This window comes from Neopsephotus bourkii, unplaced genomic scaffold, assembly GCF_033783945.1.
Source record: "Neopsephotus bourkii isolate Nb327-2 ecotype Australia unplaced genomic scaffold, CSIRO-AGI_Nbou_v1 NB_13, whole genome shotgun sequence".
In the NCBI taxonomy this organism is placed as follows: domain Eukaryota; kingdom Metazoa; phylum Chordata; class Aves; order Psittaciformes; family Psittacidae; genus Neopsephotus; species Neopsephotus bourkii.
Window position 1 is genome coordinate 742,235 of NW_026900530.1, and position 24,541 is coordinate 766,775.

The window sequence follows — 24,541 nt, forward strand, 5'->3', positions numbered from 1 at the left end:
TGATGAAGCAAAAGCTTTAGAAGGATCTTGTGTAAGCAGAAATCTTGGCTAAAGATGTCCCCCTGTGGTTGCATATTTTTGCAATGACTGTTTTGATGTCAGAGTATTTTTTTGCCTTTCTTTCACCAATGCTGGGAGGATCTGACTGAGCTGCTGTACGGTGTATCATAAGGTGTTTGTTCAATTAGGCAAAGCTGGACAAGGAAACATGACCTTTTTGCATCTCTCCAGAGTTTGTTAATGAAAGAGTGGGGAAGGAGAAATAGTACCCCTGTCTTATCTGATACAATGACAGTCTTTAAAAATAACAAATATAGTATGAACATCTATTGAATGTGCTTATTTCATTATTGTTTAACACTTTGTATTATTCTAGATTTTAAAAGATTTTTCTAGTGTAACCTTATATTCTATGTATGTGATTTTACATTTGTATATATGTAACCTGATATTCTTACCTCCTTTAGTATAAATCATCGTGGATCTTGTTAGAAAAGTCATCCAGTCCCATATGATTACTCAAAGGATTTTGAAGACTGAATAGGTAAGAAACTTTCAGTAGCGTAAATACAAATTATTCTAAAGCTTTAAACATTCTAGGTATTAAACAGAAAAATATTTTTAATGCTATAGCAGGAATACACATTCATTTTAATAGTAATCTTGTCATGAATATCTAAGAAGTATCTCATGCCTTGGAGCCTACCAAATTCTAGACTGTGCTTTTCTAGTTTGAATTCTAAACTGTTGTCTGTTACAGGTGCTTGGCTATGGAGTTTGTCTGTGGCAAAAAGAGTGGATGTCATCCTGAAGAGTCATCCTGAAATTTTGAGGATTTTGTGACTAGTTACATCTCTCCTTGTATAATCTTTCTTTTTGTTAGTGGTCAGAGAAACTTACTTTCCACTAGAAACTAAATCTAACTACATGCTACTAGCATAAATGCTAGTAGTATGTGATGCTGAGTGCATACTCAGATTACCTGGAAATTATTTTCTAACTTTTGAATTTTATAGTTTAAATTTCTAAAAATAAGCTTGAAAAAAAAAGCTCTTGAGAGTGTAAACATTATCTAACTCAGTCAAGCTATGGTTAAGTAAATTTCATGTTATTAATTTGTTACACAGTTTTAAAAAGAAGTTGAAATGGGATTAGGCGATGTGGTCTTTTAAGAACCTTTATTATAGTGGCTTTTGTAGGAAGTTAAGTGAGGCTTTTTTAATGAACTACTAGAGTAATTTAACAATGAGATGCACAGCTTGACAGGAATATCATTGTACTGAGCACAATACTACCTAACTATATAATGAAAGATTATAATGAATATATGAAATAATTATAATGAATATGGGTAATGAAAAGACTGTAGGAATGTGAGTTATAAATTTAATCCCCGGTAGAACTTGGTGGCAAAAAATACATAGGTACTGTGGGGGTTGGAATGTATCAAAACTGTCAGAGACCATAGGAAGGAAGAACCACAGCAGGCAATTAAGAGTGACCTGTCCCTGACTGGTACTTGGAAGATGTTGGAACTGGCAAGGAACAAGGACGTCCGAACTGGGAAGAGGATGTCGGTAAGAAAATCTGATAGACCTTTCACCTGATGTAACCGCAAGGCAAACACAGATGTGCTTGGCTAATTGCTTGGAAGCAGATAAATATTGTGTAATCTTTGCAATAAATGATCCAGCTTGCACTCTACCTCTGGGTCCGTGCCTCCATCCTCACAAATGGTGCCCAAACAGGGACAAGACAGAGAGCCGTGACTCGGTGACCGGTGAGGACACCCAGCCGAACTCCAAAAGGCTGCAGCACTTAACTGATACCTCTGACTGAGGTGAGCGGCTGGGAACGGGAACTTGGGAAACTCAGTATCCCCTGAGCACAAATCAGTGTACAGAGTACTAGTAAAATTCCTAGCGAAGAAGGGGGTTACTGCAAATGAAGATAAACTGAAAAACTTATTAATACAGATAAACTGAAAGACTTATTAATACGGATAAACTGAAAGACTTATTAATACGGGCCTCAGCCCATGCCCCAGAGGTGACATCAACTAATATTTACCAGAAGGGAGTATGGAACAAGATTGGGGTCTACCTTTGGGATGCAGCCACAAGTGATGATGTGGCAGCACCCAAATTTCTGGCTGTATGGTGCTCAGTCTATGAGGCACTTGACAGGGCAGTACAGGAAGGGTCGGCACAGTCAACCCCTTCTGTTCTTGCAAACAACACTCCGGATCCTCTCGACCCGGGGCCGATAGTCCCAGAAACTGAGCCAGATCTATTCCCGCCTGATGCTGGCATTTGCTGTCGTGAGGCGCAAGCTTTGCTGGTGCTCCCACATCCTCCCGCACTTACCGATCTGTGGGAAGATATCCGCCGGCAGGCTGCAACAGCAAATGAGCTAGACAAAGATGACCCTTTTGCTCCCGGACCAGTCGACCCTGACAGAGAACCCTGCCTCTACCAGCCTGACCCTCATGATACGTGGAAAAACATTAAAAAAGAAGCAGAAAATCAAGGTGCTGTGAACCTGCCCCACGACCTGAACGCTCCACATCCTGTCCGTCACGGGGCGAACCGCGGGCTGGACGGCGGGGAAGAAAACCGCGCTCCCGCGGGAGCCCAGCGGAGGCTGCGGGGGGGCTCCCCTCCGGCAGAGGGGCTGCGCCTGGTGGCAGCGGGACAAGGAGCTGCGGAGCACGGGCGCGCCGCCTCCACCCCCCGCTGCCGCGGCCTCACTCACTCGCACGGCGGCGGCGGCAGCAGCAGGCTCAGCCGGGCTCCCCCCATTGTCTGCCCGCGGGCAGAGGGCTGTGGTGCTCGCCCGCCCCTCGCCTTTGTGTGCTCCGGCAGGCGCGGGTACGCGCTGCGCCCGCCAAGATGCGCGCTGCGGAGTGGCGCGGGGTCCGCTCCTCCCGGTGAGAGGCGGGAAGAAACCCAGCCTGTGCTCAGGAGGTTTTTCACCCACAGCAATGGTCTGTTAACAGATAACGATTCAGTCAAACATGCTACCCTTCAGAATGGAGCTGCCATAGATTTTTTGCTGTTAGCTCAAGGACATGGTTGTAAAGACTTTGCTAGAATGTGTTACATGAACCTGTCTGATCATTCTGAGTCTGTCCACGAGGCAATTCAAAACCTAAAGGAGTTCATATGTTGTGGGTGGAGAGTAGCTGGAATTGGCTAAGAAGTTTGCTGTCAGAGTAGGGCATCAGTGCATGCTTGAAAGACATTATTAAAATCGCAGTAGCCTGTGTAAAAATCTTTTTATATGTTTTAATCACAGTTTCTTGTTTAATTGCTTGTATAAATTGTTTGATTGCTAATTCTATTAACAATGTTTTGTTCGTTTATAAAGAAGAGGGAGATTTGGGGAATGCTGCACAAGAAGCTGCACAAGTAGACCTGGATGAGAGCCCGGACATCTGGACTCCCATCAGCCACAAACCTTGGGAGAGGTGAATGGACAAGTGGGGAAGAACCGGTGAAAGAACTGGAGAAAGAACATCGGGTGGAACTGAAGAAAGAGCATCAAGATAATTTCTGAGGACTGTAAATTTGGAAAGAGGGGGATGCTTAAGACAAGATAAAGAATGTGTAGTCAAGGGGAAGTGAAAGTGACAATGTAATGAGTAGTGATAGCAAAGAACTATGTTTAGAAATAATTAAGCAAAGGTGAGTGGACAGTAATGTGATTGGCTGAAAGAGTAAGTGATCAATAAGATTGTTTTGTGGTGGAAAAGTACCAAAGGAACTAACTGCTACTAACTGCTAAGCAGTATACTATAAAAACCTGTAAGCTCACTCAATAAGGGATTTTGTTTGCAGCCAGAAACAGAGTCTGTGCCTCAGTTGCCACAAGATCGGGCTTGGCGAGGGGTACCATCCCATATAAAAGGCAGCCCATGTGCAGTAGGGACCCTAGGCATGTTCATCCCAAATAACACCATGATAATGAATAAACGAGGATTGTGTTCTCGAAGGTCAACGCGGGCTTTTCAACTGAGCTGCGATGACAAGGTAAATTTTTGGAACACAGATGAAATAATAGCTGCTTCATTTTTAGCTCCTGGAGTAGCTAGCGCCCAAGCCTTAGCAACATTGAATAAGTTAGGATGTTGGCTTGCTAAGCAAACTAATGCTACAGCATCCGCTCTCTCTGCATTGCTCACTGATGTTGAGTATTAGACACATGACTTTGCAAAATAGAGCAGCAATCGATTTTTGCCTCTTAGCACATGGACATGGGTGTGAAATTTTGGAATGAATGTGTTGCATGAATTTGTCAAACCACTCAGAATCAATACATGACAGTATCCGTAAATTAAAAGACAGTGTAATGAAGTTAAGGGAGGATGATAAAGATTGGTTATCATCACTTTTCTCTAATTGGGTTACAACTGGGTGGCTATTGACTTTGGTTAAGGGAGGGTTGATCTTTTTGCTTGCTCTCTTCACCATCATATACATTGTACCTTGCTTATTACAATGTATGCAGCAAATGTTATCCCAAGCTTTTGAAAGACATGTTTACTGCATTGCAAAAACAAGATGGGGGAACTGTGGGGGTTGGAATGTATCAAAACTGTCAGAGACCATAGGAAGGAAGAACCACAGCAGGCAATTAAGAGTGACCTGTCCCTGACTGGTACTTGGAAGATGCTGGAACTGGCAAGGAACAAGGACGTCGGAACTGGGAAGAGGATGTCGGTAAGAAAATCTGATAGACCTTTCACCTGATGTAACCGCAAGGCAAACACAGATGTGCTTGGCTAATTGCTTGGAAGCATATAAATATTGTGTAATCTTTGCAATAAATGATCCAGCTTGCACTCTACCTCGGGGTCTGTGCCTCCATCCTCACAGGTACTTCCCTTCAGGGTGGAGAAGATTATTCATGAAATTTTTTTCCGTTACTAGCTAAAGAAGTTGTTTATCCCATTACTTCTAAACAAGCTAATGAATGGTGTAAATGTAGCAGCATGTAGATGAATGGGCTGTTCTCAGATTAATTCTGAGAACTCTGAAGCTGAGTTTAATGATGTTTCTTATGCCTTGTTTGTAACAGATTTCCTCAGGGAAAAAGAAAAGGGAGGGGAAAAAAACAACCTAGCTTCGAAGAACTGTTTGTATCATTTTTGACAGTATTGTTACATGCTAAAGTAGTGAAGACTCCGTGATGTTCTAATACAGTTTTGCAGTCTGTGCTGTTGCTTAATTGATTTTTCACTTGGTTGCAGGTGACTGCACTAGGGATGATTGTAGAGAGAAGCTCTACTTGCAGTTCTATCAACAGATGCAGAAAGAATGAGACCTTCTGACTGTCACTGTTGCCATCAGCAAGGAGCAGAAGTAGGTTTCTATTAAGATTTTTTCAGCTAATTCTATTACAGAAATGGTAATTACATGGGTAAGTGTAACCCAGTTCAGAAATGTGACCCTACAAATATGTAGATAATATCTGAAGATCATGCCTATTTAATGTTTCTGGATCTCCTTAGTACTTACAGTTAGTCCTAAAATTTCTTATGTATCTCCCAGGCTTTGGAGTATGACAGACACAAGGGACTGTTTAAGTTCTTTAAAAAAAAAATTACTCAAGTCTGATCTTAATTCTTTTCTGCTTTAAAGACCATCTTGCAGCATTTGGATATATTTTATGGTCTCTTAATCTAGGCATACTAAAAGTAGTTTCAGATACTATTGTTGCCTGCGTAATCTTTGCAGGGTTTGATGCATGGCAAATACCTTTCTAATGGGAAAGATTCACAGTTGCCAACAGAAGGAAAAATTGAAGTTGGCTATATAAAGAAGACTCTAAAATGCACAGAACTTTTAGTCTATTCTTTAGTTCTTAGTACTAGGAGAACACTTAGGAAAAATGAATTATTAGAATAACATTCTGTTAAACAGAAGACATACTTCTGTCACAAGTGTTTAATCCTGGAAGAGCTAGTTTCCATTATATTGCTGCTTATCTTCTGGAGGCAAGCTGGATCAACTTGAATACATAGATCTTAACCACTTGAATATGTACATCTTAACCACTCAAATACACAAAATTCTTTTTTTTCTTTTTTTTTTTTGTTAAAGGACTATCTAGAGAACTGGAAATCTAAACGATAGCTCCTTTGACTTCCTTATTACTGCTTTGATATTTTAACTTTTGTTTCTTTCCTCCTCCCTGTAGCAAAGTGTGTTGTACCAAATTTGTTACTGATATTGATTCCCTATGCATTTAATTCCTTTGAAACTTATAGGAAATGTAGGTAGTATGTTCTGCCTTCACATACCTAACAACAGAATCAATAAAATTATTTTAAGCTGAGACAGTTGCCTTTCTTTGTATTAAATTCTGGCACTGTAAATGAAATGTTTAATTCCCTCCTCACTGACCTCTGTATTTGACATACCCCCCTTCTGATACTCAGATATGACTGGGACTACCGCAGAGATTTTTCTGTTTCAGTTCATGGAGTGTTGCAGAAATATAGTAGTACAGTTGGAATTATCCGTTGGAAAGTCTTTGACACTATCATAGTTTAGTGGTCTATTTAAATGTTTGGTCAGTAGTAGAGAGACTCAAGACTCAGATAGGAGGAACTAGAGCTGCTGCAGCTGGGTTGATTAATGTGCCTGAAATGCAAATATCATGTGGGATAATCAGAGGAAGTTGTAAATTGACTTTTAATTTTTTTAAGCAATTAAAAGTAATCGAAGCTGACAAAACAATTTGTTTTCACTTGTTCAAGCCCAAGTGTGTTGCTTTAATATGTAAATGAAATACTGTTAGAACTGTTTAAAAAATGAGTATGTGTACTATAGGATATGAAAAAGACATAGTTCTTCCTTGACTGGCTACTTTCCTGCTTGTAGTTTCAGGATCAATGTTAGCAAGCTTTCTTGTTGGTGAAGCAAGTGGAGTTTGTGACTTTCACCTCTTCACCTGCTATCAGTAAGAAATGTGATCTTACAAGTCTAAAAGACTAAAATCAAGATATCTGTAAAATCCTTAAAGGATACTGTGTAGCATTTATCCTGAGAACATATGGATCACTACTGTTAACTTTTGTGCCTTGTATCTTCAGTGCTTTTTCAAGAAACAGGCTACTAACAAAACTACACTAATGTCAGTGTAATAGTTCATATTGTTTTCAGTCAAGTATTTCCCAGTATACGAGGATGTTGATATAAAATCAAATGTTAAATAGAAATTATTTCAATAATTAGAGTATGTCACTCAAATCTAGCACTAAGATACGATGAGGCAAGAACTGCTAACTGCATTTTTCTCTGTGTGGTTTAAAACAGAGATCACAGTTACTTCCTGATGTAGAAAGTGTATCTGATTAATGAGCACACTGTTTTCTGGGGTTTTTTACACCTCACAACACTGGACTTGATCCTTTTGCATTTGGCACATACAAAATGGCAAGAGCACAGCAACAGGAAACAATGACAGATTTTTATTTGCATATAGCCAACTTCTCTTTTTCTCCAGGGCAATGTGCTAGACTTATGGGCAATCAGTTATAAGAACCTGGTGTCATAGTGGAAATAATATACCTTACATAAGTTAGGTTTCACACATGCACTCCAAGAAGTTAATAATGGTTTTGTATTCTAGAACAGCCCAATTTAGCATTTCTCTTGTGCACTGTAATCATGTTTCATTCTTCTATCAAAAGAAAGTTATGCTTGTTTGAGAGATGTCACTTAAAACAGTCCCCATTCAGAATTGCAGTTTAAATTTCTTTTAACCCACTGAAATCTTAAATGCTGATTCATTGCACTTCTGGGTAACAGATTTGACCTAGTTAAAATGAGACGGCTTTGAAATAGTTCACTGAAGTTGTAATAATTCATATTGCATGGAGTGATTAAATATTTGTCCTGGATTGCTGCTTAAATGACATAAAATGCATGGGAGAAATTGCCGTATACAGTAATTAATGATAGTTATATAGAAATTGCTTAATTAAAATTTCCATGTCTTGCATTGATTCTATGTACATGAATCACAATTGTTTTTAAAGTTTTTACCTGCATTTGTTTCAGAACCTTTTATTATAAATTCACAAATTTTGCATCTTGTATCAAGAACACAATAGTAAAAAGGCAGCTTCTCCTGAAGGGAAAGTATGTGCCCTCTTCTCTAGTTAGGTAAAAGATATGCTGAAATTAAGGGGGAGGGGTGGGGTTGGGGGGTGGAAATCTGTTCTAATCATTTTATTTCAGCTGTAGATGTTTGTGAAAGTCTTTGTATGGAATTGGGAATCTTTTCCAGTTATAGCTTTAGATTATGAATTACCAGTAATGTTTTTACAGTGAGAAGGAGAAATTACAGCTTTTCATTTATATTTCAAAGGAAGTTTATGTACTGGTGCTAAATCAAAATTAATCTCTGCATCTACAGAAGGGCTATATCAATATTGAACTGAAGGCTTTTAAAATTTGCCTCAGTTATATTGCGCAAACTTAACAGCTATGTTTTTCTACCTTTTTGTAAATGTGTGAAGTAGATGAAAACACAAGCTTGTTAAAGCCAGCTATTCCATCTTTGTGGTGCCTCATAGCATGCCTGTGGAGGATGCTCTGGCTCTTCTAGTTAAAGCTTTTGGGAATACATTTGCTGAGCATGAGCAACAGGAGTGTACCAGGGTTTCACAGAAGGCAGATGATCTGGTAGATGACTGCCTAGCATGGGAGCTGAGAGTGTGTCTCTGGGCATTAGACATTTCTGTTAAGTGTGGGGAAATACTTGCATTGGGTGGAGTTGAGCTCAGTAAGTGACAATGCGAAGAGCAGAAAAGACATGATTGCACTGAAATACAACTTCAAGCATCTTTTAAGCTGATAAAATAAGTCTGGGTGCATTCCATGTAAATAATCTGTAAATAAGTGATAGGCACTAGAGATGAAAAGTTCATGTATATAATGCCAGTGTGTGTATTAATAGGCATGTGCATAATGAAGTAGGGTGCTTTTATTCCTCACAGAACTAGACCTGTTACAGGGACATATACACAGGTCCTCTAACGGGCAATTGCTCTCTCACAAGTTGTGGTTGCAAAATAAGTATTTCATCATCTGTTAATGCTTTTGAGTATTTAAGTTTTAGTAATACTGCACACATAAATGAATTTAAGTTAGTGATATCCATCAGTCTGTTAAGTGTAATGCAACTCCTGGTTTAATATAACGGTGTATAAACTTACCTAAAGTATAAAATCTAGAACATTTCTGAAAAAAAAATCCCAAACCAAAAAAAAAAAAACCACACCAAAAAAAACAACCCATAAACACACAACACACACATACACATAAAACCCCAACAACAAACCCAGCCACATATGTAATTTACAGACTTAGAATGTCTGTGCATAAGAATGGCTTACTACTTTTGTTCATTTAGACTAAGTCTTGTTGAACAAACTGATCCTTCAAGTGAAGTTGAAGTCAATGTGAGGATGCAAGGTTATGCATAAGCATTGCCACCTATACTTTAAGTAAACCTCCACCTCTGCTGCTGCCAAGCAGGATTGCTTTCTTAAGCCAGTCATCCCTTCCTCAGGTTAAACCTTCATTTGGGTGGTAGACCGTCAGGAGCACTTCTTACAATACTACTTCAGTTTTGTATTTCAAAGTAATTCATTGTGTTTCAATGACTGACTTGATCACTTCCCACAGTACATTTACTCATAGAAGTAGAACAAAACCTAGCAGATACTACATGAACAAGTAGGGGGTGGGATGTGGAAAAATCCAAACTTGCAAATATTTGGCAGTGATCAAATGATACTTGAAAGACTTAACTCAGCCATGCTATTTTCAGAGCAAACTTTATGTGAAAGAATAGGAGAGCAAGGGAGTGTGGTATTCTTTATCTAAAAAAGAATTCATTCTAACATTATAAAAGTGTAAGAATATAAAGCTCATCTTTCATGTCCTTAGTCTGAAATCAGATTCAACTACTGTCCTTGCATCTGTTTGAAGTTGGTATGGGTTGAGGTGAACACCTGGCTATTTTAGAAAGGCTTTTTTCCTCCCATTGTGAACTTTCCCATTCTACAAAGCTTTCTTTTTTAGTTACCAAGTTGGTTGCATATCTTTTGAGTTACTGAAGCTCACTGAAAACCAAAAGGACAGCAGAAACGGCGAGGGCGGTTCAGGCTTTAAACATCAATATTCTTGGGTGCATAGGATTAGAGTATGGTGCTTTATTATAAATTAAATACTGCTTTAATGATTGAAATAGGGAAATCAGCAAAAAATATCATGACGCTGCTTAATTGGATTATTTTCTTTTATTAAATGACAGTGTAAAAAGAAACCACATGTACACTCTTGACAGCTATTGATATTAGTCCTGGGTCTGATTTCTTGGAATGGATACTAGGCACAAACTGTATCAAAACTAGTGACCTACATTATGGTCATGGATTAAGTCCTTGCTTAGAACCAGACTCAGATTACATGTAATATGATTGTCATGAAAAAATAGCTCAAAATCTGGCTTTAACTTTCCATACAAATTGTAATTCATTTGTCAGTTTGTGATTTAACTTGTGTGTGCAGCTAACATTAATATCAGGAAAAGTTTTACTTTATAGTGTGCTCATGCTAAGATTAGTGACACTGCAGGCCAGTATGCTCTGTTGTTAAACATGAACAGAAAGGTTATACTTATAGCTCAGTGGTTGTACATCTTTTGAAGTAGGGCACTAGGAATGGTAAGGACTAAGGCATTTGTAGCTGTTGGTGTGTGGTGTAACTACTTTGTCCACAGTTCCCATTTCTATACCAGCTTTCATCTGGGTAACTGGCATGTTTCAAGCCTGGTGTTTTCAGAACCTCACAGTAGAGACTGTCCTGTGCATACAAAAGCAGATTTCACTGTTTGTTTTAAATCAGTTTCAATAGAAAACCAAAAACCATTTCCAAACATGACTGTCAGATGCAAAGATAATCTTCCACCTCTTCTTTCAGCACCTGCTAAAGGATTTGGACTTGTGGGGTATTTTTGATATCAACCTGCAAAATGCTCACTGCTTGGATGGACACCTGTCCTTTCACCAATGCCAGGTGAGAGTGACAAAGCTCTGTAGCTGCTTGCTTTAATAACTGTAATTTCTAGTTAAAACTTTCATGATGCTGACAACAATGTATCTATTCTAGCCAGAAACTTTATTTTGTTTAAATAATGAAAACCATGGCTGGCTGTCTTTAAGCCAGACTCAGCCTGAAGGATCCTGTTTCTATATTGGAATAATTAAATATGAGTTTCTAAAATGTACAAGTTCAGTAGGTTTCTTTGGCTTTTTCATAAGGAAGGTACTTAGCACATAGATGCCTGTGTGGCTGTTGCTGTTGTTATCAAGCAAAATGAAATGTTATTCAGGGTAGAAAATCAATAATGTAAATTATAATTGGAATACTTAGAACTTAAAATAGGTAGAAAAAAATCAATACTGCTGTAGATGTGAAATAAAAATAATAATGCATACTTCCAGATTCAAATATTTTTTTTACATGGAGAGAGAAAGAAGGCCTGATTTCTAAGGCAGCTGGAGAAGATGCAGACCTTGGGAGGGAGATATCTTCTGTACCTTCTGGCCTGTAGGAGAGCTAACCAGCTCTTTTGTAGGTTTGCCTTTGGTTTTGTAGATGTAAGGCATGGAGAAAGGAACATGTGACACTGAAAACAACTTTCTCCACAAAGTTAAAAGAGGATTAGACCCATAGTGACTGGTATCTCTTACAGCTAATGATAATGATAATCTATCTACAGAGCCTGCAAGAGCTGCTTGCTTTTTTTTCTTTTTTTTTTTTCATTTTGGCACTGAAGTGAGAACTTCGATGTTAGGTTACCTTTGAGGATATTAAACAATCAAAAGTTTATAGCAAATCATTGGGTTTGATTATACATAAAATGAAATGTTGAGATGGCAATTAACCTTTCACTGATGGAAGAGTGGAACTGATTTTTAGATACAAGCAGATGCGGGGAGGGTCACCAGATAGAGAAACTACAACTATCTTGTAGTATTTGTTGTATTTTCTTGCAGCTCTTCATGTTAGCCAAGTACAGCACCAATGGGGAACCTAAGAAGGTTCTGTTGCAGTCCTATGAGAACTTCTGAAAAATTTAAGACGGCTTTTCTATTAAAAAAAATGTTGATGAGTGTCAGTGCTGCACCTTTGTAATTTTAAATTAGATACTGCTAAACAATCACAAAATAAAGTTACCTGTTTTATGCAGTTGTCACCAATTTCACTTGTGGTTGAATTTACATCTGGCTATTCAAGGTAGAATGGGCAGGTCTGGTTAGACCTGGCTTTTGATGCATGTTGAATGGGAGGGATGGAATATCTCTAAATTCATGAAAGGTCATCAATTATTTTTGCTTTTACCTTTGGAGACAGAAAAGTGAACAGATTAACTTTAGCCTCAACCAGAATTGTTGGTGTTGCTTGTTCACCTAATAACTGACACCTTTGAACCAGTTTTATATTGATCTCGTGAATATTGAATTTACTTGGGATTGGTTTATGTTTTCAACCGTTTTCACTTTCATTATAACTTAAAGTTATAATAGTGGAAAAGTTAAGGAAAATCTTGAAATAACTGTAGTTTGAAAAGCAGTCAAGCAAGTTAATGTGAAGAACCACTTTAATAGGTAGTTACGTACAGACTGATCAATTAGATTTAAAAAATATACTTAACCATTCTAGTGGAATATCAACTATTTTTGGGTTTAATACATGCAAAATAAATGGTAGGCACTCTGCAAAAATACTTACTATGAAGGTTAAGTTATTGTTTATAGATTGAACATGAATGCTGATCAAAAACTGGATTTTTCCGCATTCTGAAAGGCAATTACTTTCATGGGGAAGGTGGTTTAGATGTATATGAAGCACACATTAAATGACTGAAAGTAACTTCTGTGATGCATTAAATACATTGTAGGTGTTGCAGCTATAATACTCACTGTACTTTTTCAGAAATGAGTAAAATTCTAAAATGGTTGTGGTGTCTTAAAAATGGGAAGTAATTTTTATTTTAGATATTTCTGGTGTGTATGACAGCTGCTTTCATAACTGCAGGAGAAAATTTCTGTTGGTGATGAATAACAAATTCTAATGTGTGCTTATCGGTATGTCACAGAAATTAAATATTTTTGCTCTTTTTTTCAAGACAGGCTAATGCTTTCATGGTGGATTATGTAGTGGAGCACTTTGCTGTCTAGAGGGTTACACGGTGACTTCAGTATTATGTTTTTCTGACGGCGCTTTTTTGACTTTATCCTAACTCATCTGTCAGATGAGTTTTCATTGCTTAATTTGTTCATTTTATGAATTAAATCAATTCATAAATTCGGTTTCGCCAAGAAACAATACCAGCTATAGAATTAAATAGAGCAAATTTTCCCTGTAATGAAAAATGTGGAATATAGTGCTGTGCTTCAGAACAAAGTAGTGTCTTTCTGCAAGACCTGCCAACTTATTTTTACCTTGCAGCTTTTTAATTCATTGATTTATTCATTCATTCATTCATTCATTTTCACTAATGCATTAGGTAAAACCATTAGGAGCTAGCTGTCAACCCAAGGGTAAGTAATAGAACTTGCTATTTTTCAAGACTCCCTCTAATACCTGTTTTCTATGTAACTTCTATTGTAAGTAATAGTCTAATGCTAGTGCCTTCTCTGGATAGTTAACTAGTGCTCAAAATGATTGCAGCCTACCTTTGCATTTACTTGGCTGTTGATACTACAACCTCTGAGGGCTAGTTGCACTCATAAATTATCCTGCTGCTGTCCGTGTGAGATAGGAGATTGCATAGGCTTCCCCAGTGGAATCTGGAAGCTCGTTTCAGAGCCTGGAATTGAACTAATTCTCTTGAGCCCCACTGTAGGTCCTTAATCACAAAATCATTCCCCACTTCCCCCAAAGGGACTAAATGTAATAACTTGTATCATTTAAGGGTTTTTCTTTTTTAACGCTTGAAGTTGAGGTTTTGAGATGAACTTCGCTAAAGAGTTACCTGTCAAGGTATAAAATATCTCTCTTCAAAGACAGGGACTGGGAAGCTGCAGCACTGCTCTGGCACACACAGGGATTGGTCAGGTTCTGCTTGGTCCTGCAGTGGACTCCAGCCATGGGTGGAAAGCTGGCACTTGTGCACATAATCCATAATGCCTGCATGTTATGGGAAAGGTGCTAAAAGTAAGTATCCTTAGGGAATAAAGAGTGAAAGAGGTATGTACCTGTGCTGTGAAGAACAGAAATGAGTCACGTAGAAGAAAAAGGGGTGTTAGTTGCCATTTTAGGAGTCTGCTTGAGCCTCTGATTTCATGTGTAAAATGGAAATGTAGGGGAGGTAACCAAGGCAAAAAACAACACCTGTGTTTGGATGCAAGTGGGGCATTTCTGTGGATGTTTACTTTTCAAGACAATTAGGTTTAAGTTAGTAACCTTACTGGTGTGAAATTAGAGAAAAATAAAACCCCAAAGTTCTAAACTCATCATGCCTGTACACAAAGGAAATACTGTTCAAACCTTCTTTCATTTAAATACAGAAAAAAGCCCACAACTAAGCACAAAAATCCAAGCCCTGTAGAATGTTGCCAGCTAACTGAACTATGAGCTTTGGATTTATTTTCCTGAAGAAATTTCTGAGCAGCTTAGAGTCGTTTAGATACTCCTTTCATTGACGTGCTATTTGCAGACTCTTGGAAGTGGCCTTAATATGATTACAGACAAATAAAAATACTCATTTCTCCTTCAGTGAGGTGTTTGGGTAAGGTATGCTCAATTTTAAGTTGATTAAGAAGGCCAGTGGTCCTTAACAAACATTCACAGTACTGGGCAGTGTACAAGAACAGAGTCATGGCGATGTGCGGCCCCATACAGGGGGAAGGAAGGCAAACTGAACTTTGAACAGGTAAATACTGAAGTCCTACTGCATTTTGAAGCAGGTGACATGGTTTCCCTCATGGCAGAAGTGCCACTGTGGTTGAGGCACAGTACAGGGCAGTTGGTCTGCCTGTCACTGACCTAAAGCAGTGTTCCAGGGACTTTCTGCCCTAGGGAAGGTGTCTCCACAGGGGTGGGAGTGTGAGTGCTGCAGTGCAAATGGAGCCAGGCCATGGGTTATGAACAGTGAAGGAGGGAGATTGAATTCACACTTAGCTGCTTTCACTGCTTATTTTCCAGTCACCTGTGAGCTTCTGGAGGTGTGTTCTCCTCAGAGCAACCACCTATGTGTGGAGGGCAGGGCTGTGTGGAACAGGATAAGGCTGAGGCTTTGCTACCTCTTTCCCGGTCTTCAAAACTTCATTTTATACCTGAGGATGGGAATAAATAGGAAGTGTGGCCAGCATCAGGGGCCTGCAGGAGGCATCTTGTGGACACAAAATCACTCTCAGTGCATTCTTTGATCAATGTGCTGTTTATTTTCCAAACTACTTAGTTGTGCAGTACTCACTCACAGCCTACATCATGTTTTACAAAGAAGAAAACATATCAGATGAGATTTTAACCAGAATCCTGCTCCGGTTATCAAGTAGAAAAAGGAAAGATAACTTTCATCTGTAGCTAAGGCTGACATATGGCCCAGAGAGCTGAACTGCTGAATGCTTTTCATACCATCAGTACTGCTGTTGATTTAGACATCCTCAGGGCTCATGTGGTGGTATATTTCAAAGGCTCTGTAGTTTTCATTTTGCGCTCTTACATCTTCAGCTGGATTTACTTTTCTGACAGAAAAATTGAATTTAAAGTGTTTTTCAGACAAACATCAGTGCTATTCTGACCTGCTTTGAACTTAAATGCTGTATGTGAAGTAAATGAAAATGTTTAGCTGTAGTCATTCTGCAGTGGTCTGGCAAAGTTTGAGTAACCAAGGCAAGAGGAAATGATTTTCTCATTTAAAATGAGTGTTCTGGGTCACACAACTTCTTTTTGCAGTGTACCAACATCATAGCTGTGTTTCAGCATGGTACTTTCCCTAGCGCCATGCACCGGAGGCAGCAGAGGTGGAAGAGGAGCAGGATGCTGCGCTCACCTTGCTGGGCAGAGCTGCTGAGGGGAAACCTGGGAGCTGAAAGCAGATTCTGAAGGGCAAAGAGGCATCTGAAGCTGCTCTCCTGCCTGAGGAGATCAAAGTTCCACAAAGAGCCCTACTGCTGCTGCAGCTCAACCAAGGGGGAGGAAACACTGCCCTCGCTTTGCTTTTTATTTCCATGGGCAAAATGAGCCTGAGGTGCTCCCTACCCACAGCAGACCAGGGAGAAAAGCACACTGCTCCCTTTGCCAGTGTTTTCTTTTATCCTGTTGCTTCACCAGATGCCAGCTATCAATGGGCAGGTGAGGCCTGTGCCAGGGGTGGGCAGAAGTGTGCGTGTCAGGAGGAGAGCCATGCAGGTAAGAGCTGCTTTGTGTACCTTTGTCTGAGGTAACCTATAAACTACAAAAGTAGGCTTAAATTTTGCTTGTGCATATTGTTAAAAGGCTGTGTGTGAAACCTGGATGCAGTGGGTTTAGTTGTTTCTATGCCTTGTGGTGCCCAGGCATGGCATAAATCCTGGGCAGGCTGTGGGAAAAGCCATTTGCTCCATCTCCCTCAAGCACTCACATGACCTGTGGGATTGAGAAAGAAAAGGTACTGATTTATGAAGGTGATCTGTAGTGTTATCCAAATGCAGAGTGAGTAGGTTGTTGGGGGTTATGTACCCTGCCATGACATGGTAGCAGTAAACTTTGGTCTTTGAACAGAGGTGTTGAAAAATGCAAATATTGGTTGGCTTGTTAGTTGCTGAGTGATGAGTGCTGTTGTTTTAGCGTTGTGAGTGCATGATGATGGAAGCTTGATAATTAACTATTTTGATGTTTTTAGATACAGTTAAGTATTTCCTGATTCCATATTCTTTCTCAAACTATTTTTGTGTTTTTTTTTTTTTTTGTTTTGTTTTTGTTTTTTTTTTTTTTTTCTGCAGTCACTTAGGGTTGGGAATACACAAATACTTTGATGCGGTTTTAGTTTGCCTTTTCTATTTTAAGGAGTTTTGCTAAAGATGAATGTGGGTACCAGGCAATAAGATGTTTCCTCTTGTGATGATGAGTTATTTATGTGTTGCTTGCTTTTCTTTGACCTGTGAACTGAATAAATGGTGTGAGCCTAAAGACCTTATGTTTTCTCTTATGCTCATTTTTGTGTTATGAACTTGCTGGCAATGTTTGTGAAAGTATATATCTTATTGGCTATTTTCCTCTTCGGTATTTCTTCCTTATCACAGTATCACAGTATCACAGTATGTTAGAGATTGGAAGGGACCTCAAAAGATCATCTAGTCCAATCCCCCTGCCGGAGCAGGAACACCTAGATAAGGTTACACAGGAACGTGTCCAGGCGGGTTTTGAATGTCTCCAAAGAAGGAGATTCCACAACCTCCCTGGGCAGCCTGTTCCAGTGTTCCGTCACCCTCACTGAGAAGAAGTTTCTTCTCAGGTTTAAGTGGAACCTCTTGTGCTCCAATTTGTACCCATTACCCCTTGTCCTTTCATTGTTTGCCACTGAGAAGAGCCTGGCTCCATCCTCGTGACACTCCCCCTTTATATATTTATATACACTAATAAGGTCACCCCTCAATCTCCTCTTCTCCAAACTATAGAGACCCAGCTCCCTCAGTCTTTCCTCATAAGGGAGATGCTCCACTCCCTTAATCATCTTAGTTGCCCTGCGCTGGACTCTCTCCAGCAGGTCCCTGTCCTTTTTAAACTGAGGGGCCCAGAACTGGACACAATATTCCAGATGAGGTCTCACCAGGGCAGAGTAGAGGGGAAGGAGGACCTCTCTCGACCTACTAACCACCCCCCTTCTAATACACCCCAGGATGCCATTGGCCTTCTTGGCCACAAGGGCACAATGTCGGCTCATGGTCACCCTGTCGTCCACCAGGACCCCCAGGTCCCTCTCCCCTACACTGCTCTCTAACAGGTCGTTCCCCAGCCTATACTGGAACCTGGGGTTGTTCCTGCCCAGACGCAGGACTCTACACTTTCCCTTGTTATATTTCATCAAGTTATTCCCCGCCCAGCTCTCCAGCCTGTCCAGGTCCCTCTGGATGGCAGCACAGCCTTCTGGCGTGTCAGCCACCCCTCCCAGCTTAGTGTCATCAGCAAACTTGCTGATAGTACACTCAATTCCCTCATCTAAATCGTTGATGAATATATTAAATAATACTGGTCCCAGTACCGACCCTTGAGGCACTCCACTAGATACAGGCCTCCAACTAGACTCCGCCCCATAGACTACAACTCTCTGGCTTCTTTCCTTCAGCCAGTTCACAGTCCACCTCACTACCCGATCATCCAGACCACACTTCCTCAATTTAGCCGCAAGGATGCTGTGGGAGACCGTGTCAAACGCTTTGCTGAAGTCAAGGTAGACCACATCCACCGCTCTACCATCATCCATCCACCGTGTTATTTCCTCATAAAAGGCTACAAGATTGGTCAAGCACGACTTCCCCTTGGTGAAGCCATGTTGACTGCTCCTCATAACGCTCTTATCCTTGATATGCCTTAAGATGGCACCAAGGATAAGGTGTTCCATCACTTTCCCAGGAACGGAGGTGAGGCTAACCGGTCTATAGTTACCCAGGTCCTCCTTCTTGCCCTTTTTGAAGACAGGAGTGACATTTGCTTTTCTCCAGTCCTCAGGCACCTCTCCCGTTTCCCAAGACTTGGTAAAGATGATGGAGAGCGGTCTAGCAATGACCTTAGCCAGTTCCCTCAGCACCCGCGGGTGCATCCCATCTGGACCCATGGATTTATGGATATCCAGATTGCTCAACTGGTCTTTAACCCATTCCTCATCGACTAAGGCAGACCGCTCCGTTGACCTATCTTCATCCGAGGTCTCAGCGGTACAGGGCTCTTCAGGACTGCCTCCGGCAGAGTAGACAGAGACAAAGAAGTCATTCAGTAACTCTGCCATCTCTGTATCTTCTGTCACCAGGGCACCCGTCCCGTTCATCAGCGGGCCTACATTGCCTCTGGTGTTAGTTTTACCTGCCATGTATTTGAAAAAGCTCTTTCTGCTGTCCTTGACCCCTCTCGCCAGCTTTAATTCCAAGGAGGCCTTAGCCATCCTAGCAGCTTTCCTACATCCTCTAGCAGCAGCCTTATATTCTTCCCAAGTGGCCAGCCCTTCCTTCCATGACCTGTAAACTCTCCTCTTCCACTTGAGCATACCGAGCAATTCCCTATTTAGCCACGCAGGTCTCCTGATCCTCTTCCTTGACTTCCTACGTGTCGGGATGCTCCGATCTTGAGCTCGGAAAAAGCAGTCCTTGAACTTCAACCAACTATCTTGGGCCCCTTTCCCTTCAAGCAGCCTAGCCCATGGGATTTCCCCTAGCAATCGCTTGAAGAGGCCAAAGTTTGCCCTGCTAAAGTCCAGGATTGCGATTCTACTTGCTGTTCTACTGGTCCTACCACACAAGATCCTGAATTCTACCATCTCGTGGTCGCTGCAACCAAGGCAGCCCTCAACCTTCACTCCTTCAACCAGACCCTCCTTGTTAGTGAGGACGAGATCCAGCAGCGCACCTCTCCTGGTTGGCTCATCCACCATTTGCATGAGGAAGTTATCATCCATACACTGGAGGAACCTCCTGGACTGCGGCTGGGTTGCCGAGTAGTCCTTCCAGCAAACATCAGGGAAGTTAAAATCCCCCACGATGACCACGGCCTATGACTGTGAGGCCGCTCTCAGCTGCCTATAGAAGGCCTCGTCAACTTCCTCACCCTGATCCGGTGGCCTGTAACAGACCCCCACAACAGTATCGCCCCTGCCAGCCTGCCCCTTAATTCTCACCCACAGACTCCCAACTCACTCATCATCTGTCCCCGGACAGAACTCAACGCATTGTAGCTGCTGGCCTGTCTTTCCTGAAAAGGACATAGCCCTCCATGACTATATTCCAGTCATGTGAGCTGTCCCACCACGTCTCTGTAATTGCCACCAGATCATAATCTCCCAACTTAACACAGGTTTCTAGCTCCTCCTGCTTATTTCCCATGCTGCGCGCATTGGCGTACAGACATTTCAGGGAGCGAGCCGAGCACACTGATTTCACCCTAGGATTACAGGAGGCCTCCTCATCCTTTTATACTGTTTAATATGGTGTAACACTTCTGGGGATGTAAGTGGAATGCATAGAGGGAAGAAAATTTCCAGTCTCAGCTCTGTTATGAACGAAATTATGTACAGTGTTGACTTAACAGTACTTAAGCTACTTTCATGTCTTAGTAGCTTCTTAATATCCCTTCAGTGAGAATTAGTAGTTCAGAAATGCTTGCTGCAGCATCCTGGCTTCTAATGCAATTATAGTTCCTGATTTCCTGGGTAAATCTTAGACCCAGATGTCAGTAAGTGAGAACTGTTGAGTTCTGATTGCTATAAGGCATGTAACCTGTGTTTAGAGCTGGTTTTATGTATTTGGCCTACATTAGGAACACTAAGCCATATAGAATCATGGAATCATAGAATAGTTAAGGTTGGAAAGGACCTTAAGATCATCAAGTTCCAACCCCCCTGCCATGGGCAGGGACACCTCACACTAAATCATCTCACCCAAGGCCTCGTCCAACCTGGCCTTGAACATTGCCAGGGATGGAGCATTCACAACCCCCCTGGGCAACCTATTCCAGTGCCTCACCACCCTAACAGGAAAGAATTTCCTTCTTATATCCAGTCTAAACTTCCCCTGTTTAAGTTTGAACCCATTACCCCTTGTCCTGTCACTACAGTCCCTAATGAAGAGTCCCTCCCCAGCATCCCTATATGACCCCTTCAGATATTGGAAAGCTGCTATGAGGTCTCCATGCAGCCTTCTCTTCTCCAGGATGAGCAGCCCTAACCTTCTCAGCCTGTCTTCATACGGGAGGTGCTCCAGTCCCCTGATCATCCTCGTGGCCCTCCTCTGGACTTGTTCCAACAGATCCATCTCCTTTTTATGTTGAGGACACCAGAACTGCACACATTACTCCAAGTGAGGTCTCACGAGAGCAAAGGGGCAGGATCACCTCCTTTAACCTGCTGGTCATGCTCCTTTTGATGTAGCCCAGGATACGGTTGGCTTTCTGGGCTGTGAGCTCACACTGAAGCCAGCTCCTGTTCACTTTCTCATCGACCAGCACCCCCAAGTCCTTCTCTGCAGGGCTGCTCTGAATCTCTTCTCCGCCCAACCTGTAGGTATGTCTGGGATTGCTCCGACGCAGGTGTAGGACCTTGCACTTGTCATGGTTAAACTTCATAAGGTTGGCATCAGCCCACCTCACAAGCATGTCAAGGTCCCTCTGGATGGCATTCCTTCCCTCCAGCGTATCAACCAAACCACACAGCCTGGTGTCATCAGCAAACTTGCTGAGGGTTCTCTCAATCCCACTGTCCATGTCATCAACAAAGATGTTGAACAAGACTGGTCCCAACACTGATCCCTGAGGTACACCACTTGTTACTGGTCTCCAGCCGGACATTGAGGCATTGACCACAACTCTGCATGTGGCCATCCAGCCAGTTCTCTATTCACTGAGTGGTCCATCCATCAGATTGATGTCTGTCCAGTTTAGAGACAAGGATGTTGTGTGGGACAGTGTTGAACACTTTACACAAGTCCAGGTAGATGACACCAACTGCTCTACCCCTTTCCATCAGTTCTGTAGCCCCATCATAGAAGGCCACCAAATTGGCCAGGCAGGATTTCCCCTTAGTGAAGCCATTCTGGCTGTCACCAAGCACCTTGTTGTTTTTCATGTGCCTTAGCATGCCTTCCAGGAGAATCTGCTCCAAGATTTTGCCAGGCACAGAGGTGAGACTGACTGGTCTGTAATAAAATATCAAATATTTAGAAGATGCTGAAATGAGTCTCCAGTTTAGTCCCATTCCTAATGTATGTGATGATTATGCCATATTCCTTAGTTATGGTAGCTGTCTGTTGTGTTCAATTACTGTTCACTTATTTGTGAAGGATGTCTTTCAATACCTTGAGTGTTTTAACATCAGAGCTGCCTCATGTAATAAAGACATGCGGAAGTTGGAAGGCTCCTTATAGATAAAAGTCAGCAACAGGCTCTAATCTTTTATGGCTGTGTTAAGCCAGGGAGCTGAGAGATCACAAAAAACATCATGCTTTTCCTGGAGTTTCTTGCCTGTCACAGCTTTTCCATGTAAGTTCAGGCAAACCGTGTAAAAAGTGTCTGTGACCGGGTTCTGTTTGTGTAAGGATTTCTTTGAGTACCCAGTTTGGTATGCTGGTGGTGTGAACCCCAGATCCTCTGACTCTTGACCTCAGTGACAAGGGACAAACATCAGTGAAAAGTCAGAGGCAGAAGGCTGTGTACAGTATATGTGACATCCTGGGTGGTTACTGAAGGCAGTCCCTTAGTTATACTATCGTAAAACCCTGATGGAAAAATAAAAGTATGCATTGCTCCTTGTTAAGTAGTCACTGAATTACAGAAGTGGCAGGGCTTTATTCAATACACAGTCTTTTAGTCAGTGGGCCATACTGCACATGGGTGTTTCAGAGACCTTGTGGTGGACCGCACACCTTCAACTTGGACATCTCCTAGCGCCTGAATACTTTTTTCTGCCTCCATAAAGTTTTATGAGGCATCTAGCAAACAGAAACATTGTATTGCTGTATTTAGTAGCAGTAATGCTTTACTATGCTGCTCTGTTTTATTTAGTAGCAATTTCCTATGCAATTCAGTGCAAAACAGCTGTGGAGCGGTTTAGTAATGTCTGCTTGGGTCTCCTCTCTGACTTTGGAGAAAGAGTGCTACCTTGTGTGATTTGTGTAAACTGATTAAATGTGTGGAAGCAAGGCACATCATGCAAATGGAAGTAGAAACTCTTCTTGGAAATGTATCTGCTGCCTCTTGTGAGCTACACTGAAATTGCAACGGTAGATAACGTGTTTCATGGGAGCTCTGCGGTTTCAGTCCTCTTCATCTCTCACTGTATAAGCATTTAGGCTCCTGAGTTTAAATCTCACTGAAATTTCTGCTGCTGACAACTGTGTGGAAAGGTCGGATCCAGAGGCAGGCTGTGGGCAGGATGAGTTGGTTTGTGAAGCCACACGCAGCCTGTGTGCAGTAGATTGAGCACTTCTAAGTGATAGAAACCCCCTTTTTTTTCTGGTGGAACTTTCAAGCAGTGAAGCAGCAAGGTGGTAAATAACAAAGACTTTGTTTATGGCTGGCTGGATTGGCTGAGTGGACTCAATCAGCCAACACAGCCACAGGCAAGAGCTGGCTCTTGCTGCACATCTGGGTACAAAGAAAGGAAGTTGTGTTTCAGATGAGAGATGGTGCTTTGGAGCTGCAGCTGGAAGACTTAGTGCTGTGCAGCTTGTTTTTCTTTTGGTTCCATTAACAGAAGGGGGAACACACTGGTGCTGGGTTTTTTTAGAAAAAAATACTAAAATTGGCTGTTTCAAGTCCATGTTTTAGGGAGGATTTGGAGATACATTGGGAGCCCATTTAGAGAACACAGAAAGAGCCATGGCTGTGAAACAAGCCTCATGCTGTTAAGTTTTAAGAGATTGATTTTTCTTACCAAAAAAAAAAAAAAAAAAAAAAAAAAAAAGATTGGATGTGATATGAGTGTCCAGGCACCTCGGCAGAAGAAAGACATCTAGTAACTGGGAGGCTTTTTGTCCCTGCTGAAAAGGATGTCATGTGCCCCAGGTCCTGGGGGTTGCCCATTGAATCAACAACTTATTTCTTTTGCCTTTTTTTTTTTTTTTTTTTTTTTTTATTATCTGTCCTTGCAGGGACTTGGCAAAACCACTGTTGGTACTTTGGTTTCTCTGATGCTTTTTCTCCAGTTTAGAGCTTCAAGGAGTTAACTGCTTTAGAGAAGTCATCTGTGTGAAAAGGCACAGTGGATAATCTAATGACTGTGGGCTTGCATCCTGGCAGTAGCCGTGGTGATTGTTATTAATTTCTCCTGACATTGGTTAGCAACCACAGCTGCCACCTCATCTGCAGCCCCTGCCTTTCCTATTGTAGTTGTAGCATCTCTCTGGAGCTTGCTGAATGGTTCCTCCAGTGCGTCTTTTGTTTTCTCCATTACTGGGCCTTTCCTTCATAGTGATGCCACATGCCTTGAGTCCTAAAACAACTGTGAGGGAATTGAAAAACAGCCCTTTCTACACCATACTCTGAAACTGTTTATGTGTCCTGACTGACCTGCTCGCCGGGACCTTGGTGCCAGTTCTCCAGCTTTGTGGGTAGGGATGATGAAGGTCAGGAAAGCCAGGACTCTAGAATGGATGGGAGCTGCACGGGACTCTCTAGAACAATGGGGATCTTGAGGGTTATTTCACGTTTTCGGTAGGCACTCCCGGGCTGGAGCATCACAGCTTGGGCTCGGCTTTTACTCCAGAGCAAGCCCGGGGATGCTGCTCGGCTGTGGCTGGTGGAGGAGACACCTGCATGAGGAGACACCC

The 24,541-nt window shown here is 41.6% G+C and overlaps 2 long non-coding RNA genes across 2 annotated transcripts; both read left to right on the forward strand.

Moving 5' to 3' along the window:
• The first annotated feature begins 417 nt into the window (after window positions 1-417).
• On the forward strand, window positions 418-17,103 carry LOC133221527 (uncharacterized). The gene is made up of 3 exons (XR_009728024.1): window positions 418-1,424; window positions 4,878-4,979; window positions 17,093-17,103. It is a non-coding gene; the product is annotated as an uncharacterized LOC133221527 (long non-coding RNA).
• On the forward strand, window positions 5,003-12,133 carry LOC133221466 (uncharacterized). The gene is made up of 3 exons (XR_009728007.1): window positions 5,003-5,367; window positions 11,001-11,096; window positions 12,080-12,133. It is a non-coding gene; the product is annotated as an uncharacterized LOC133221466 (long non-coding RNA).
• Window positions 17,104-24,541: the final 7,438 nt, after the last annotated feature.